Below are 8,201 nucleotides of genomic sequence, written 5' to 3' on the forward strand. Positions count from 1 at the left end.
ACATGAATAGATGATAAAAATACAAGAATATGAAGAAGGTTTAAGATGATATAATCCTGGTTTGAACGCTGAGAAGAATTATGAAAAAGTTCTCATGATAATATAAAGAATTGCGTGCGAATGATGACTCAGTTAAATAAAGAAACTAATTATTAATTCTGGAGATAACATTTTTTTCAAGACCAGAAATTCAGAGCGCATCGCGCACCTCAATTGTTATTTAGAACTCGTCTTCATTACTTAAAGATTTATGATCTAAAAATTGTTAATTATAGTATTGCTATTTATTAATGTATAGATGTACATGCAACAGACAGCAAGGATACAAGGATACAAGATTTATGATCTAAAAATTGTTAATTATAGTATTGCTATTTATTAATGTATAGATGTACATGCAACAGACAGCTGTCATTGTTTTCCTCCTTATAAATCTTAATACAGAGAAAAGAATGAACTAATCTAATCAACCCCCTCCCCCTCCTCCTCGCTAATCTAATCCTAGACAACATGTGTAGCACAGCAGAGAGAAGGATGAAATTATATAATCNTAACCTTAACCTTTGTATTTAAAAATCTATTATGTTAATTAAGAATCTGTAGATAATACAAAGCAACGGTTGAAGACGACATTTCATAAAATATAATTTATTTTGACGGGTTTTCCTCAACACTAAATAAACAAAACTAAATAGTCTAGAAACATTAAAAAAATGGAAAATAATTCTTTTTTTCTTCTAAAAAGTTTGTACTCATGCACTGTTAGAATTAAAACATTTTTCAGAATTTGAGATAATTTTTTTCAAAGTATTTAACAGAGGAATTATTTTTTTAACCCTTATATCATTGCAACCCAATGTGGTAGACCTTAGATATTTAAAACTAGGAATTCTCTGTTACTTATACACCAACAGGGGATTAGAAATTTTGAGTTTGTGGCGAGGAATCAACTCCTTTCAGATAATTCCCTCAACATTGTGCTGAGGGTTGAGATATGCCGAGCTAAATACTTACTAGAGATAGTATTCTGTTTTCAAAATATTTAAAAATAATTACGATATGCATTTGGTCATTCTACTGGTGGTAGGCGATTACATCAATGCAATGAAGACGACTTTCGATTTAAATTTTGATTTAGATCAAACTGTTAACAATAAAAATTTAATTAAAAAGTCATTATATTGATATAATACCTTACCACTGATAATCTTAGAAATTACGAACAAACTTTTAAGTTTTTCTAACAGTTTGTAATCTTTGATTTAAGGAAATGATGATGAGCCGGTATTTGATCCATGGTGAATCAGAACATCCTAGTTTTTCATTAGGATTCATAATTTATATAATAAATTATGAAAATGATAAAAACAAGGATACAAGGTTAACAAGGTTAAACAATACATAGAGATAATGATTATCTTCAAATACTTATCATTTAAAAATTTAAATTTGACTCTCACTTCTCTCTTTTTGAATAAAACTTTTCCTACTCCATCCAAACCTATCCTACTCATGCATGTATCCCCAACCTATCCTACTCCATGCATCCGCAACCTTTCCTACTCCATACGCAACCTATCCTACTCCATGTATCCTCAACCTATCCTACTCCATGTCTCCCCAACCTATCCTACTCCATGTCTCCCCCAACCTATCCTACTCCATGTATCCACAACCTATCTTACGCCATGTATCCCCAACCTAACCTACTCCATGTATCCGCAACCTATCCTACTCCATGTCTCCCCAGCCTATCCTAATCCATTTATCCAACCTATCCTACTCCATGTATCCTCAACCTATCCTACTCCATGTATCCAACCTATCCTACTCCATGTATCCTCAACCTATCCTACTCCATGTCTCCCTATCCTATCAGCTACTCCATGTCTCCCCAACCTATCCTACTCCATGTATCCACAACCTATCTTACGCCATGTATCCCCAACCTAACCTACTCCATGTATCCGCAACCTATCCTACTCCTTGTCTCCCCAACCTATCCTAATCCTGGAATCCAACCTATCCTACTCCATGTATCCTCAACCTATCCTACTCCATGTCTCCCCAACCTATCCTACTCCATGTATCCCGAACCTCCTATAGAACCATCTCCTGTTACTCCATCAAGTGAGTACATCTGGTGCGCAAACTAATGAGTTTATATCTCTGGGTGCTTCAAGCAGTAGGAGGCTAGATATTCTAAGGTTATGAATACTATATGTAGAATGAAACTATTTCATAATCTGTTGGTTCTAAATCAAATCTGTCCATGTCAAGATATCTCCGTTGAATTCATCAACTTGTCGTGATCCAGTTCAAACCTTAGCTTTGTATTCACGCAGAGCAAATATAAAACATGTTTATTCCACGCTAGTCATATCTTTATATTATGTCGTGTAAACTCCGGCTTCTAATGGGCCACACAACAATCTCATTCTCAGTCATTCTTCAAGCAAACTCTTATAGTGTTATACAGAAAGTTCGAGGAATCTATGAAATAGAGAGAGCTACAAATAGTCTTTCAATCTTACTTCCGAAACAGAGCTTCAAAAGTGTATAGCAGTGTAATCTATAAATTAGGCCTGCCTGTTTGTTTGTATCCAATAAACGTCAAAACTGCTGAACCGATCGGGCCAAATCTATTTGTGGCAACTCAAATGACCCCAGGGAAGATTTATGGAGGGTCAAAATGTTGCCCAAACAAAAAGTAGACATTTATTATTTTTGGATTTAATACACTTGCTCTATGTGTATTCTCCACCTGGATGGATTGAATATATATGTTCCAGGTCTGTTCTCCGCTTGCTGGGATTAAAAATATCTGTTCCAGGTCTATGCTCCACCTGGTTGGATTAAATATATCTGTTCCAGGTCTATTCTCCACCTGGTTGGATTGAATATTTGTTCCAGGTCCGTTCTCCATCTTGTGGGATTGAATATGTCTGCTCTAGGTTGGTTCACAACCTGGATGGATTAATTATATCTGCTTAGGGTCTGTTCTCCACCTGGTTGGATTAACTATATCTGCTCCGGTTCTGTTCTCCCCTGGTGGGATTGAATATCAGCTCAGGGAGGGGTTTAAAGGACCAAAGGTTAACAGTGTGTCAGAGGAGCTCCGAGATCTTTGCCAGCCAAGCCGGGGATATATTCAAACCCAAGAACTGATGTTTATCACGCCATGTAAACATTTAAATCGATGAGTTTTATCCAGACATTAAGCGCAAAACTACTAACCCATTTTCTCCCATTAAATGGAGATTATTCACATTTTCTATTATATACGGTTTAGAGTTAAGAATTCCCGCGGTGTGAATTACGGTTTATGGGTACACCATGCACTCCATGCACTCCATGCACTCCATGCACATCGCACATCTTAACAAAAAGATCTAAGATGCAAAGTTACATGATTTGAAATAGATTTAAAGATTATATTTTGTCAACTTATTTTGAACAATAATAAATCTAACAGAATACGGTCCAACGTTACTTTAATTTGATTAAACTACAAGTTTACAAGTTTACAGTTTACAGTTTACAGTTTACAGTTTACAGTTAACAGTTTNAATCTGTACAGGGTGTTCAGTTTACAGGATTTAATTAATCTGTACAGGGTGTTCAGTTTACAGGATTTAATTAATCTGTACAGGGTGTTCAGTTTACAGGATTTAATTAATCTGTACAGGGTGTTCAGTTTACAGGATTTAATTAATCTGTACAGGGTGTTCAGTTTACAGGATTTAATTAATCTGTACAGGGTGTTCAGTTTACAGGATTTAATTAATCTGTACAGGGTGTTCAGTTTACAGGATTTAATTAATCTGTACAGGGTGTTCAGTTTACAGGATTTAATTAATCTTTACAGGGTGTTCAGTTTACAGGATTTCAATTAATCTGTACAGGGTGTTCAGTTTACAGGATTTTAATTAATCTGTACAGGGTGTTCAGTTTATAGGATTTAATAAATCTGTACAGGGTGTTCAGTTTACAGGATTTAATTAATCTGTACAGGGTGTTCACTTTGCAGGATTTTAGTTAATCTGTACAGGGTGTTCAGTTTGCAGGATTTAATTAATCTGTACAGGGTGTTAAATTTGCAGGATATAATGTATCTGTACAGGGTATTCAGTTTGCAAGATTTAATTAACCTGTAAAGGGTGTTTAGTTTGCAGGATTTAATTAATCTGTACAGGGTGTTCAGGATTAAATTAATCTGTACAGGGTGTTCAGTTTGCAGTATTTAATTAATCTGTAAAGGGTGTTAAGTTTACAGGATTTAATTAATCTGTACAGGGTGTATAGTTTGCAGTTTAAATGATTTTAATTAATTGTTTAAAATATTCCAGATTTTCTTTGTCACTTTTGCATATTAAAAGAATTTACAACAATTTTTCAATATCTATCTATCTATATACTTTGCTTTATCTGAACCAATCCGGCCCAAATTTTGTGTTGAAAACCTGAGGCCGAATTAAAAGAATTTGAGCCGTGGCTCAAATATGACTGGTTCAACTTAAAATTGTATTCAATTTTTCAAGATTTAAGCAGGCGCTCAATTGAAACCGGATTTAGGCGGATTTGAGACACGGCTCAAATTTATTAAATTCGGACTCATGGAAATTATATGGATGATCAAATTTTAAAAAATCGATTTTTAATAAAATTTAAAAATTTTCTCTGCCTCTCAAATTATTCGATTCAAAACGGAACCCTTGTCTGATAAAAGATGACGGAGAAATCCTGTTCTTTCAAACACAAAATTGAGTTTTTACGTGAAGAAAGTTCAAAGGGTAACGTTGTGAATAGGTCAAGCCACTTTTTAACCCGTCAGGACAAATGGAGGAAAATGTACGCTAGATTGTGACGTATGTATTTAGGTTAATAAACTACACTGATCATTGTTATTAGGTGCAGTACGTGGAAAAGGGATTTGAAAATAAACCAAAATTTCGCTGAGGGGGGGGGGTGATATTCATGGACTATTTGGGTTATTTGTCCTGACGGGCTTTTTAATGGAGTACGTCTACAGTCTCTACAGTTGCTTTTATTTTAACGAGAAAAGAAGACGACGATCATTAAATTTAATTTGTGTGCATTTTTAAAAATTAGAAATTTCGATAAGTATTTAAAGAGTGATATACGCACCCCATAACTACATAGAAAACCACAAGATTCACATCAGAAACTAATTGTCATATTTTTTATCGATCAAAACAAAGATGCTGGCAGTCAACCATACTTTTCTTCATAAAACTTTAAATTTGTGTGTAGGGTTTGAAAATATTACATCCAAGGATATTTTAATTTCAGGGGATTTTTGCGTTTTTTTTTGCAAAAACTGGTTTACAGAAGCTTCGCTGGTCTTTAATATAATGAGACCTCTTTTTCTTTCTGTTTGTTCTGGACAAATGAATTGATGATAAAATATGTCTAGTCTGTCTAACTGAATATAGACAATGATATGTAGGCCTGATCACATTGTATTTTCACCATTTTCTTAGCTCTTTCCATATCAGAGATTAAATATCTTTAAGGGGATTGACATGGTTAAGATATGATATCTCTAGGTTCTGAAATCTACGAATTATAATTTCTTCAGATTTCTTCTTCTAGCATCTCCAGGTTCTAATATCTCCATGTTCTGATATCTCCAGGTTCTAATAGTCCTAGGTTTTATAGACTATAACGTCTATAATGATATGTTATATCTCCATGTACGTTCTTTTATCTCCTTGTTTTGATATCTATTGGTTCTGATATCTCCCTGCTTTGATATATATTGGTTCTGATATCTCCCTGCTTTGATATCTATTGGTTCTGATATCTCCTTGTTTTGATATCTAGTGGGTCTGATATCACCCGTTTTGATATCTATTGGTTCTGATATCACTCTGCTTTGATATCTATTGCTTCTGATATCTCCCTGCTTTGATATCTATTGGTTCTGATATCTCCCTCTTTGATATCTATTGGTTCTGATATCACCTGCTTTGATATCTATTGGTTCTAATATCTCCCTGCTTTGATATCTATTGGTTCTGATATCTCCAGGTTCTAGACCTAACACAAGGAAGATATGTGCAGAATGTTTTAACTGAAACCGTTTCAAATTTGATCCTTAATCCGTATCCGTTCTATAGGGTTCTCATTCATCTAGGTTTATACTCACACTCATATCATATCAACTAATGATTTAAACTAGGAATTAATATAAAAATTTAAAAATATATCTTAGGAATACAAAATTCATTACAGTAAACTAAATAAAGGTTTATAAACTTTCTATAGTAAACTAAACCTAGGATTATAAACTTACTACAGTAAACTAAACCTAGGATTACAAAATTACTACAGTAAACTAAACTAAGATTATAAACTTACTACAGTAAACTAAACCTAGAATTATAAACTTACTACAGTAAACTAAACCAAGGTTTATAAACTTAATATAGTAAACTAAACCTAGGAGTATAAACTTACTACAGTAAACTAAACCTAGAATTATAAAACTACTACAGTAAACTAAACCAAGGTTTATANTATGTTTTAATATGCTTTGATATTTGTTGTGTACATGTCAGAAAATTACTTTAAACTCTAGTTATTCTAACAAATGTATAATATATTTTGCATATAAATGAATCTCATCCTGATCTCTAGTAGTTCTCAGATCTATTTAATTGAAATGTTTTGGTATCATTATTGAAATTAGGTGGAAAAAATAATCAAAACAGCCAAGAGCTATTTTCCACCTAATCTCTATATAAATTTGGCTTGTCTGTCTGTTTGTCTGTTTGTATCCAATAAACGTCAAAACGGCTGAACCGATCGGGCCCAATTTTTTTGTGGGACATCACGTGACCACAGGGAAGGTTTATGAATGATAAAAATTTAAAAAAATGTGTTTTAAAGGTTTTTAATTTTGTTAAATTTTAAAAATGCGCGAAAAATAATTAAAAATCCGCAAACTTTTTTTCTGTTTTTGTTTTACAAAGAGAAAATGTTCACAATTGAAATAGAAGATGGGCGCAAAGCGCCCTAAAAGCCTAGTTGCTTTATACTTGTACTATTGAAATAGTCATCAATTTGTAATTGTAAACTCGTTCTGTACACAGATACACGTATTTTAATTTTAGCAATATACTTTATCTATCTATCTATCTATCTGTCTATCTGAATGAAATAAAGAATTTGTTAGCCCGGTGTTCACAATCTTCATAATTATATCAATTTTGTAGAAATTTTTACCATCTGGAGGAATTCGTTATTTCTGTCGTCTTTACGTATTAATGATTCTTGAAATTAAATTCTTTCAATTTTGGTTTAATTTAAACATAGTACGTTCTAAAAACATGCACTGATTAATTTCAAGAAAAATATCATATTGTACAAAGAGAAGATGTGCGCAAAGCTCCCTAAAAGCCCAGTGCTTATATTTTGATATAAACCTATAATTTTGATAATTTGTTTATATTGACATACACCTAGAATTTTATAAAAAATAACAAAAAAAGTTCGCGGATTTAATAATTTTTTTTCGTGGAATTACAAAATTTTACAAAAATCTAAAATTGTTGGCGACACCTTATCAGAATATCACATTTTGATTTCTTATTTAAAATCTGTCAAAAATAGCATAAGAGACCTGATGTACGTACTTAAATATTTATAAAACATATTCAAACCTAAAAAGTATAAAATATCCAATACGAAAAATCGTAACAGGTTAAAATGGGTTCTAAAGTTAAGACTCACTGAACAATGTAAACCAGAGCCTCTAACTTACCGTGCGTAATGGTAAGATCTTCCATGCAGATTACTCTACCCTTTCTCCGATGCAGAGACATGGCACTGCTATTTAGATAGTGGTACCATTTAAACCTTTATATGATCAATAATGTAATGATTTCTAATAATTTCTACATGCTATCCTGCAGAAGAAATTAAAATATTGTGAATGTTTGACCTATGGAACACTCTGATCCAGCTTTGCGAATATAATAACAATCTGTGAGATATGGCTATCACTGATTACTTTTCATTGATGGTTGCTTCCAATTGGTCAAAAAACTGTGCACAAGGTTCTAAAATGTACATGTCTAGGGCTACAAAAAAATATGAGTGAGTTGAATTAGAAGACACTTTCAAGTCTACCCAGTCTTGTAACTTTTTAAAGCTGTCTGGATCTATCTGTCTTT

The sequence above is a fragment of the Eurytemora carolleeae genome, unplaced genomic scaffold (genome assembly GCF_000591075.1).
Source record: "Eurytemora carolleeae unplaced genomic scaffold, Eaff_2.0 scaffold608, whole genome shotgun sequence".
Lineage (NCBI taxonomy): Eukaryota > Metazoa > Arthropoda > Copepoda > Calanoida > Temoridae > Eurytemora > Eurytemora carolleeae.